We start from the raw sequence: 12,932 nt of genomic DNA, 5'->3' as shown, positions 1-12,932 counted from the left end.
ACCCTAAGGAAGTTATATCTCACTTTATAGAGATAACTGTGCTCCCATGTTCATTCCAGCATTATTCATGTGAGTGCCCGTTGACTGATGAATGGATAAAGAAATTGTGAGATATATATATATATATATATATATATATATATATACAATGGAATATTTAGCTTTACAAAAGGAGATTCTGCAATTTGTGACAGCATGAATGAAACTGGGGTATATTATGCTAAGTGGAATAATCTCTAGACATAGAAAGAAAGATACTGCATGATCACATTTATATGTGGAATATAAAAATGTAAAATACATAAAAACAGAAAGTAGAACAGTGGTTACCAGGGGCAAGAAGTTGGGGGGAAATGGGGAGATCTACATCAAAGGGTACAAAGTTGCAATTATGTACAAATAAGTTCTAGAGAGCTAATGTACACCACGATGACTGTAGATTACATTACATTTTGCATTGGAAATTTGCTAAAAGATTGTAGACTTTGGAATGTCTTACCACAGACACACACACACAAATGATAACTATATGAGGAGATGTATATGCTTACTTGACATATGTTGGCTGACTGTAGTAATCATTTCACTATTCATGTGTTTATCAAAACATTAATTATATATAATAAAAAAACCAAAACAAAACAAAAACAAAATTGCTCAGGAAAATAATTTGTATTCTGAGGTCATGGGGTGAGTGTTTCACATACGTCAATTAAATTAAAATAGCTAAATGTCCAACTTACATATTTCTAAATTGATATTTTGTCTGCATATTCTATTGGTTACTATATAAAGTGCATTAAAATCTACTTATATGATTATGGTTTTGTGTATTTCTCTTTTTGTTTTGTCAATTTTTATTTCATATATTTTGAAGCTGTTTTTTGGTGATGTGATTGAAAATTGATTTTTCTATCTTCCTGATGGCCTGATATTTTTAAAGTAACAATTTTTTCTTGTTTTCTCTATATTTTCTTTTTTAAAAATCTAACTAGAAAAACTTCTATTTTGTTCAATGTTTTTTGGCATATAATTTTTCCATAACATTTTAATTTCTATTTATTTATATTTAAATCATTCTCTTTTAAGACATATATAGTTGTAATTTTTAATCTAGATCATCAAATTTGAATTTTATTTAGCATGTTATTCTATTCACATGTAGTGAAATTATTGATATATATGTACATATTTATATATATGATTTTAAGTACATGCATGATTTTAAAAATACATATGATTTTAAAACTGCCATCTTAGATTTTTTTTTTTCTATTTGTTTCAAATATTCTATGTTCTTTTCAATTCTCTAACTTATCTTCTTTAGGTGTTATCATATATTAGATTATTACTAATTTCCTTAACTAGTTTTTTTTTAAGTACTCTTTATGCTATTCTATTCATTATATTTTGCAGGTGATTGATCAAGGAGTCCACTTTCTGATTTAGTGTGATCACAAACATTTTGTCCTTTTCTACTGTATCACAAAAAATGGGTTTAAGTTTATTTAAAAATACTAAGTAATCTAAATGCACAACTACAGATTTTGTGACCAAACTGAACGAAGTTCATTTGCCCATGTGCAAAGGAAAGCCAAACACTGAAACACTTGTTTTTGCAGCTGAAGAAAGGTTTATTCACAAGGCAGCCGAGCAAGAAAACAGGAGAAATATGTCTCAGATCCACCTTGTCTACCTCAGGAAAGAAGGGATCTTTATGGGGAAGTAGTTAGGAATGGAGTAAGGCATGGGGGATCTTGATTGATTAAAGGGTTTGAGGAAGTTCTTCAGTGATCTGCACAGGCATGAGCTATCTGCATGCCTCTGCATATTCAGAAAATGGCAGTGTCAGCAGGATCTGCAAGCGGAGTTTTTGGCCCTCTGATAACATATAGTCACCCATCAGACATTCATGCAGGCTCTGTAGAGAGATCTTTGGGCTTAACCTATTTAGCCCAGCTTGTGTTGGGCTAAGCTTGCTCTAACGGTTCTGCAAAACATCTTAGGCACACAACTTTCATGATTCCTGCACCTGAGGTGTTATCTTAAAAGGCATATAAAGAGAAATGGATTAAGAGACCAGTTATGAAAATGTTATGAAAAAATGAGCAATTTAAACAGGGAATAAATTTTAATGAAAAAGTCACCGGTTACAGATACGGAACTATATTTTGATGTGTATTACATGAGATACCACTCTGTATCCTGTGAATGTGGTATGTTTACTGCTTTTGAGGATTCTGCAGTAGAAGACTGACACAAAATATGCTTTGTGAGCAAAGAGGAAGAACATAGTACACTAATCTAAAGATTTGAGAAAGATTTCTGGAGACGCTGTTGTATGTACTATGTACCTGGTATTAAAGGTTGAAATAGACTTAGTGAGACACTCCCTGAACCTCCTCTCCCCCCAATAAAAGACAAAAAATAATTTGGTTAAGTTGAAAAAATATGAACCAAATCTGAGATAAATCATTTTGTGGATTAGTGGTGATTTGATGAGATATCCCAATTTATTAATCTTATCACCTGTCCAGCATGGGAAATAATGAGAAAATTTATTTGAGTATTCCTGTTCTGGAAAAAACATTCTCAGAAAAGTTATTTGTAAACAATATTCTTTTAAGCCATCCTGAATCAGAATTCAGAAATAATGTCTCCTGAAGCATAACACATAACTCTAAAAATTTTAATTTAAGTTGATCATCTTAAGTTTGTTATATTTATATTGAAGTTATATTTCCTAAAGCTCTAAATCATTGTGCAATTACTTTGTTAAGCTGGAAAAAGAGCTTTAGACTTCACTTTCTATGTTTTTTAACATAAAGGTATGTTTCAACACACTACACTTTTGGATTCCTTTTTTGAACAAAGAGTTTTAGTACCTTAGTCACATATAAAGCAATGTTATTTTATCCAGTCCCATTTGGTAGCATAATCAGGGATGATTCAGTGACTCACTTTTATCCCCGTATGTTATTTTATTTTAACTCATAATTACGAGCAGGAGAATGGGGAAAGGATTTCAACCCAGTGCCAAAAAAAAGATAGTTTTCATCACACACTCTTTTCATTTATTGAAACTTGTCACTTATCCTGTTAGCTTATTTTTAGAAATAATTTCTCTAACACAAACCACAATTATTCAAGAAAATCTTTTATACACTACCACAATCTTCTGAATTCTGCCATCTAGTAAATAGATATCTTAAGCCATGAATACTCATATTGACTATTTATTAAATATCTAGTACCTACCAGGAATTGTACAGGATTCTTTACATTAAATAGCACTATGTTTCATAACAACTTAAAAGGGCATATGTAAATTTAACACATTTTACAGATTAGAAAACTTAGTTTCAAAAGTGAAGTAACGTACTGTTAAGCCGTGGATATAAACATTGCAAATGGAGGAAAACCCTTTTAGAACTTCTCCATTCTAAAGGGTATCACTGCGAACAGTTCCTTGATGAACAATAATCCATGGAATCATAACTGTCCTATTGATATTGTGACAATACGAATAGCTTTCATCTTTCAGTTCACTCCATCTATTTTTATTTAATTGACCATGGATATCTCAGATTCTTTGCTTTGCTTTTAAATTTGACATTCTGAAAAAAAAGTCTGTAAACAAGAAAGGCTATGGATCAGAGGAAATTTATATATCACTTTTTAAAAATGTGATAGTTTGCCACTTACCTCTCAGGACGTGCATAGGCAGTAAAATTAATGCAGTACGTGCCTGGCATAAATAGTCACTTGTCCCCTCGGAGGCAGACAGCAGCACATTTACAGGCTGCATTTCCATAGACAACAGTTTATCTCTTAACACTACTTAATATCTTTAATTATGGAGGGCACCAACATTTACTTTCAAACACAAAGATGTGATGTTTGATTTAGGGTTTACAATTTTTTTTTTGAGATACTTTCATATACTATTTCAGTGCCCTTATGTATTTAGCAGAGAATACAGACATAAAAATAAAGACAAGCACATTTCTGCTTCCACAAGAGAAAAACTTAAAGTCATAATAAAATTATTGCTTCTGAACATTATACAAACATTAAGTCTATCAACATTAATAGATTTCTTCAGTAAAATGTTATCTAATCCACTGAAACATTTTGCTACTGTAATTTTTTATTAGATATAACAAGGCATGCAAAATAAAGTTAGGAGCTGGGAGAAGGAGAGACAAGGAAAAACACAAGGAATTCCCAGTCAAATATATAGAATAATGTAAGTTTATATAAAGTCGAAACCATATTTTCTATTTTAAAATAGAATGTGTAGAAGAAGGGCTTATAGTTTCTATAATCATATAAAATTTTCCTATCATATTTTAAAAAATCAGAGTTAATTTGAGTATTGAATACACTTCACTATCTCTCCCTTAAACATGGACCAATTCCCACTGATAGCTGAATAGGACTTGTGAGGCTTGATGTCTGTGGGGGAGTCAAGAAATAAGGTTCTATAACAGTAAGGAATGTATACTGATGTTTTTAATTTTCTCTTCTATAGAATTAAATTTCTGCTGTATTCTCGGTTTGAATGTTATAATTTGCTATATAAATCTGCAGTTCATACAAAATATAATTCTTTTATTGTCTAAACTTATCAATTCTTACTAAATTAATTGTGCCCAGTGTGTGTTTTGTCTTATATCTATGTGAGTTTTTTTTTAACTCTGAAATGTTTCTGCATAGACTTAATGGGAAATTTATTAATAAGCCTTGCTTGATTGTAATACAGTTTCTTGTCAAGGCATTGCTTTGTTTGGGTGCTGTTTAAATAAATAATCTATCTGATTTCCTTATTCACTAAAGTCTCTGGGTCTCGTGGTGTTCTACAAGGTTAAATCTTTGGTCATAGGCTTGATTGAAACATGAAACGTACTGATCTAATTTCAGAAAATGATTGAGGACAGCTTATAGAAATTCATAATTCCAGTTACACTCTTGAAATTAGATGATAAACAAAATCTTCAGGCATCCCAGGAGAAGAAGCAAGTAACTTATAAGTGCTAAACGTAAAGCTATCCTTACAGTTCTATAAAGAAATTTCTATTGCTTGAAAATAGTTGAGTAGTGTCTGCAGGTGTTGAAATAAAGAAGGTGTAATTCTGAAATATTATTTGCAGCCAAAATGCAACTGGGAGACATCATCAAATGTGTGTCAAAAGTTATTCAGGGAATATGTATATCACAGGAGACCTTCTTAAAAAAGTCACTTAACCTTGTAATACAGCCAACTCAAAAGTAAATGGAAATGTCATGAAAGAGATGAGTGCAACCTTCAACACCAGAAGATAGTAGAAGATTGACAACACACATCTGGGGGAGGGGGAGATAGAAGCAGGATGGGTGGGAGCAGATTGACCCAACTGATCCAATGAATAAGGTTGGGGCTGCAGAGTCTTCAGGGAGGGGTCTAGATCTACTGTTGCAGACTCTTCTGTCATCCTGTTTTGTCTTCCATGTGCACCAACATTATCTAAATTCCCCAAAAACTATGCACCCTTTTCATTTGTGATTTCAGTTCTTCCCTCATTATATGGATTTTTATTGTATTATATATCTGGAATAATTGTCTGGTTTACTTGTTAATTTCCACTTCAGAACCCCTAATTTTTGTTACATGGTATGATATATGGCCTTTCTTTTTTTTTTTTTTTTTGTCTTTTTCGTGACTGTCACTCAGCCAGTGAGTGCACCGGCCATTCCCATATAGGATCCGAACCCGCGGCGGGAGCGTCGCCGTGCTCCCAGTGCTGCACTCTCCCGAGTGCGCCACGGCTCGGCCCCATGGCCTTTCTTTTTTAAATCTGTTATCTTCTAATTAATTATATCTTCGTCCTCTCTCTTCACACGTACCTTATCTTAAATATAATACCAATTATTAAAGTTTAGCTTTATTCTGTTTATGGTTCTAATTTGTTTATTTATTCTATTAGGACCTTGTTTAGAGCCTCCATTTTTTTCCTCAGCCCTAAATTCTCCATTTTTATGTTTGTGCATTAACTTGTCATCTTGTCTTGGTGTTCTTGTTTACTGAATCTAGTTGCCAAAGTTCTATAGCACAAGTAATTCTCATGTAGTTGTCCTGTTCCTTTGGTTATGTTTCATCTCAAACTGGAGTTTTTGGGTTTTTTTTTACTTCATACTGCTTTGTTTTAGTCAATATGAATACATAGTTGCTGTTCCATTGTCTGTTGATTTTGCTTAATTTGGGATTTCTATTCTCAGATCACTTTATTTTACTATAGGTGAATTCATACTCTGTTTTTGTCTTGGTGTGGTAGGCTGAAAAATGCACACTCCCTCACTTCCCCCCAAAATATCAACTTTCTAATCTCCGGAACCTATGAATATGTTACCTTCCATGGTATAATAAATTTGTATTTTAAGCCACCAAATTAGCAGTAAACTGTTCTAATAGTTTAATACAAAGCACTTGATCATTTTAAATTTAATTTTGTTATTCTCCTGGTATCCCTATGATTTGTGTGTTTCCATATTTGATACTAATACAAAGTCAATAAAATTCTCATCTCTGATCACTGCATAATGAGGTTAAAATGTTCTAACACCTACCATGTCAAGCACAGAATTGGATATATGCATTGCTCTTTGCCTATGACTATTACTCTTACCCGTTTTCCTGCCAGGATGTTAGATGCACCCTATTATGGACTGAATTGTGTCCCCCTAAAACTTCAATGTGTTGGAGGCCTGGTACCCACTGTGACAGTGCTGACGGTGGGAAATCCAATTGTAATAGATGAAATGTGGGGCCCTGAATAGGTGATTTGATTGTGGGGACTATACCGTTGGGAATGATCCATTCTTGGAATAATGGGAGTGGTTCTGGTGTCTTTAAAAAGAGTGTGAATGAGGAGGTTAGTCTCTCTCTCTCTTTGCTCCACCATTCTGCTATGTGAGACACCTGCATTACTGCCAAGAAAGACTCTCACAGTTATGTTCCCTGGGCTTTGGAATTCCCAGCCTCAGAAACTATAAGCAACAAATTTCATTTTCTTTATAAATCACCCAGTTTCAGGTATTTATTTTATAAGCAACGAAAACGGACTAATACAGAAAATTGGTACCAAAGAAGTGGAGTGTTGCTTATACAAATACTTGAAAATGTGCAAGCAGCTTTGGATTGGGGTTTGAGGAAAGGCTAGAAAAATTTGGAGGAACAAGCTAGGGAAAGCGTAGATGCTGATGAGGAAAATTTCATACATTTTAGAGGCTGGTTAAATGGTATTGACCAGAATGCTTATGGATAAGGAGGTCTCATTTAGAAATGAAAAGGAGCTTATTGGAAACTAGGGCAAAGATCATCCTTGCTATGAACTGGCAAGGAACTTGGCTGCAGTCTGTTCATGCCCAAAAGTTGTATGCAATATGGAACTTTAAGGCACTGAACTAGGGTATTTGGTGGAAGAAATTTCTAAGTAGCAAAGCATTAAGGAAGTTACATGGCTACTTGCAACAGCCTACTCTGAGTTATGGCAGAAAAGTCATGACATAAAGTCAGAATGTATAAGTAAAAGGGAAACATACTGTAAAGATTTGGAAAATTTGCCGCCCGGCCAAGTGGTAGAAAAGCAGAGAGCATTTTCAGGAGAAAAATGCAATGGTGCAGCCCAGCAACTGTTTGCTAAGGATATTAGTACAGAAAAAGATGATTATCAAGAGAAGGGAGGAAAAAAGACTGTAAAGGCATTTCAGAGATCTTGGAGGCTGCATCTTCTATTACAGGCCCAGAGGCCTAGGGAAACAGAATGGACTCAGGGAACAGAATCAAGGCGCCCTCCATGGGCTCACTACCCAGGGCCACCTTGGGATGTTGCTCCCCACACCAGCACCCCAGCTGCTTTGGCTGCTCCAGCTGTGGTTAAATTGGTCCCAGGTGTGGCTGGACCCACAGCTTCAGAAGATATAAGCCAGAAGACTTGGTCGCATCCATGTGGTGTTAGGTCTGCAGGCTCACAGAATGCCAGAGCTGTGAAGGCTTGGGAGCCTCCACCCTGATTTCAAAGGATGTATGGGAAAGCCTGGGGGCCCAAGAAGAGATTGGTTGCAGGGGTGGATTCACCACAAAGAGTTTTCACTAGAGCGATGATGAGAGGAAATGTGGGGTTGGAGTTGCAGCAGAGAAAACCCATCAGCACCATGTCTCGTCTTTGGAGTCTTAGGAATCTTGGGAGTGGAACCACCATGGAGACCCCAGAATTATGGAGCCAGAATTATGGAGCTACGAGCATGCAATGCCAGTCTGCAAAAGCTGAAGCATGGCTTCAGTCCAGCAGAGCTGCCCACGGACATGGGAACCAAACCCCAATACCAGTGTGTAGAGGATATCGAACATGTAATCAAGGTACATGATTCACCACCTTTGAGATTTAATGCCTCCACTCCTGGGTTTTGGACTTGTTTGGGACCTGCTACGTGTTTCTTTTGGCCTATTGCTTCCTTTCGGAATGGGAATATGTACCCTATGTTTGTGCCATCATTGTATCTTGAAAGTAGATAACTTGTTTTGATTTTACAGATGGGATCTTGAGACTTTGGACTTTTGAGTTGAAACAAGTTAAGACTTTGGGGATGGAATGAATGTATTTGTATGTGAAAAGGATATGAGTTTGTGGGGGCCAGGGGTGGAAGGAATACTGTGGATTGAATTGGGTCCCCCCAATGTGTTGGAGGCTTGGTACTCACTGTGACATGTTAAGAGGGTGGGAAATTCTATTGTGACAGTTGAAATGTGAGACCTTGAGAAGGTGATTCAGTTGTGAGGACTGTACCCTCAGGAATGGATTGATGCATTCTTGGAATAATAGGAGTTGTTCTGGTGGCTTTAAAAAGAGAGTGAATGAGGAGGTTAGTCTCTTTCTCTCTGCCCTGCCATTCTGCCATGTGAGATCCCTGTGTTACTGCCAAGAAAGACCCTCACCAAATGTGTTTTCTGGACTTTGGACTTCCCAGGCTCCAAAATTGTATGCAATAAATTTCTTTTTCTTATAAATTATCCAGTTTCAGGTATTTATATTATAAGCAACAGAAATAGACTAATACACACCCTGAGCAACTGTGTGTGTGTGTGTGTGTGTGTGTGTGTGTGTGTGTGTGTGTGTGTGTGTGTGTGTGCATTAGTCAAAGTTCCAACAGATAACAGATAGTACTCTCAAATTTCAAGGGGGTTATTTACAGACTATTTATAAAGCTGTGAGCATAGCCAGAGAGTATCACAAGAGATAGTATAATAATCTCCTATAGTAATAGAGGAAGAGCTACTACCACCCTTGGCCAAAAGAGACAAGGTGAGGGAGCAATTACCAAACATAATTGAAAAGGAGAGATTATGTATAGAAAACTGCTTTGAGATGAGCTCTGATCACCAGCCTATCCCATGGAATCTATGTTCGAGGGAGCTAGGAGAAAAAATATACTAATCTCACTATTCTCCTTCCCTCTAATATCCTGTTGTGACTCGCCATTGGCTAAAACCATCAGAAAGCTAGAGGTCACATAGGTCAGCCTCCCGGGGCAGAGATCATGGTGAAAAAGGGACACTGGGCCTGAAAGGGTAAGTGGAAGATATCCAACACAGGAGGCATCCAGGAGGTGCTGCTTCAAAAAAATATAGAGACTCTGGTCTACATAAAATTGAAGGCATACAGTCACATATAGACCCAAGGTCACTGCCAAGCAGCTAGACTGAAGTCTATATCATAGATATGTGGCGGGCCAGGCTGAAAAGCACCAGCAAGTTCAGCAGGGCTGAACAATTCATCCCACAGAATAGAAAACCACAACTGACAGAAAAGTTTAAGTGACTGACCTAAGAGAGGTGGCCTAGTATTGAGTTTCAGAGTGCATGCTGTGGAGCTGGAATACTCAGATGCATACCTCTGCTCTATCACTTACCATCTGGGCAAGTCCTTTCATTATTCTCATCCTTAACTCTCTACCCTATGAAATGGAAATAATAAGTTTACCTATCTTCCCTAAAAAAGGGGGTGAGGGTGATAATTTTATCTATCTCATAAGATTGCCATGCTGTCAAAATGAATCAGTATAAGAATGGTTTTTCAGAACAGAGCATGGAACATGGTGTCTGTTGATCGAATAAAACATTGAATGGATTCTAAAGTGATCAGGAGGCTGAAAATTTGTAAATAAGCTCATGATCATACTCTGTGATGAGAATACATTGACCATCTGTGATGGTTAATTTTAGGCATCAACTTGACTAGATTACGAAATATATAGAAACCTGGCAAAGCATTTTTTGAGTGTTTCTATGAGTGTGCTTCCAGAAAAAATTAGTATGTAAACCTGAGTGGACTGGGTGGGAAAGATCTTCCCTCAGTATGGGTAAGAACCATCCAATCTTCTGGGTACTGGGAGAGAACAAAAATGCAGGAAAAGGTGAATCTTCGCTTTTTCTGCAGGAATTCACAGATATCAGAACTTGAGACTCTTCAGCCTTTAGATTCTAGGACTTACACCAGTGGCACCTCTAGCTCTGAGGCCTTTGGCCTCAGACTGAGAATCATACCATCAGCTTCCCTGGTTCTGAGGCTTCCAGACTTGAACTGAGCAGTGCTATTTGTATCCAGTTTGCAGATGGCCTTTGGTGGGACTCCTCAGCCTTCACAATCTTGTGAGCCAAATTTCCTAATAATTCTCCTCTCATATATTTATATGCACATCCTATTGGTTCTGTCTCTCTGGAGAACACCGACTAATATACCATCTATTCTCTAGAAATGCATCCTGGGAAGATGACAGGCAACTTCTGTCAGCTGTATAGGAGAGAAAAATGGCCTGAGATCTCACCTTTGCTTGCAACCAAGCAGATAATTATACCATTCCAGCTGGACATGGGAGAAAATTATATAAATTAATTCAAGTTTACCAGTGAGATAAATTTGGGCCTGTTAACGTACATGATGTATGACAACTAGTCTATCACCTGATGGCAAAATTGAACAATATTGTACAAAAGAATGGTTTTAAGGCTTTCTAAAACCATCAGTCAGGCAAGGGAGCTACATACCAGTACTAGAAACTTTTCCATTCACACTGCAATTTTACTATATTAAACTACACATAAACAGATACAATAGTATCTACTGCATAAAAAATATGTTCATGTATTTTGGTATAGGTACCCATTTAGGTGCCATATTATTTCAATTACTTACTAACTGATCTCCCTGCCTCCATAACTTTACCCTCCAACGTATTTTCCCCACTGCCCTCAACATGATCTGATGACTCTTTTCCCTGCTTAAATTAGTTTAACTATCTGTAAGCTAAAGTTGCAACTTCTAAGTATGGCACGTGAGTCCATTCACAATATGGCCCAAGTTGCTTAGCTTTCCAGCATCATTTCTGATCTTCCTTCCCAAGCATCATCCTTTGCCCTAGCCACACTGAGCCACTCTGTCATATATATGACCCTTTTTTTATCAGATGTACTACTTGTTGATTATGGCCAAGCTGAAATTGAGGAGACAATTGTCTCAAAACACAATGGTATAGTGTATTGATACAAGCACTTTAAACACAACTAACTAAACATATATTAAGATTCAGGGAAATGCAAATCAAAATCACATTGATATATCATCTCACCCCAGTTAGTCTGGCCATTATTAAAAAGACCGAGAATAACAAATGCTGGCAAGGATGTGGAGAAAGGGGAACTCTTCTACACTGATGGTGGGACTGTAAAGTAGTACAGCCTTTACGGAAAACAGTATGTTCTCAGACAACACAGATAGACCTACCATATGATCCAGCAATCCCACTTCTGGGTATATACCCAAAGGAATGGAAATCATCATGTTGAAGGGATACCTGCACTACTATGCTCATCGCAGCTCTGTTTACACTAGTTGGAACCAACCTAAATGTCCATTGATGGATGACTGGATAAGAAAATGTGGAAAATATACACAATTGTATACTACTCATCCATAAAAAAAGATGAAATTCTGCCACTCACAACAACATGGATAGGCTTGGGGACAATTACGTTAAGTGAAATAAGACAGACACGGGAAGAGAAATACCACACATCGTCACTCATAAGTGGATGCTAAAAAAAAGAGGAAGGAAGAAAGGAAGGAAGGAAGGAAGGAAGGAAAGAAGGAAGGAAGGAAGGAAAGGAAGGAAGGAAGAAAGGAAGGAAAGTAATACCACAATAGTATATTGAATTTTCAGGAGAGAACAAATTTATATTTACTAGAGGTTGGGCGGGAGGGAGAGGGAGATTGGGAAGATATTGGGTAAGGGGCACAAAGAATAATTACGATTTGTAATAATGAGTATGCTAATAATATTGATTGGATCATCCCGTGCTGTACAAAAGTGATGGTAGTCAACACTGTACCCCCAATATATGTATAATTAATTATGCTTCAATAAAGAAATATATTAAAAAAAGATTCATTTATACTCACTTGGATAGTTATAATCTATTTTCCACACACTTGGGAGGATAAACCTTATAAGTGAAGGGATACATGATAGATAATTTTAGGCTTACTGACAATTCATTGAAGACAGGCTATTGTTACTTCACTTTTTACATTATTTGGAAGTCATGAGGGGATCAGTCAATATTCACTTTTAAACAATGTGTATTGACTTAACTTTTGCTATTAGAACTGTTTCTGGCCTCATTCTCCAATCAAGCTTGGGCTTGGGTCCAATTTTGGAGTTCTCTTTTATTTTTCGTGAAGTAAACATTAGTCTGCCACTCACACATGGAACCTCAAACAGTTGTTTAATAACTAATGTTTGGTCATTACTTCAGCATATTGCAGCCCTTTAAAACACAATATTGACAAGTTTATTGACATTAGTCACTGCCACAATGATACTGATTAGTCAAATCT

The sequence above is a fragment of the Cynocephalus volans genome, chromosome 2 (genome assembly GCF_027409185.1).
Source record: "Cynocephalus volans isolate mCynVol1 chromosome 2, mCynVol1.pri, whole genome shotgun sequence".
NCBI classification, from domain to species: Eukaryota; Metazoa; Chordata; class Mammalia; order Dermoptera; family Cynocephalidae; genus Cynocephalus; species Cynocephalus volans.
This window is presented reverse-complemented; position numbering follows the sequence as displayed.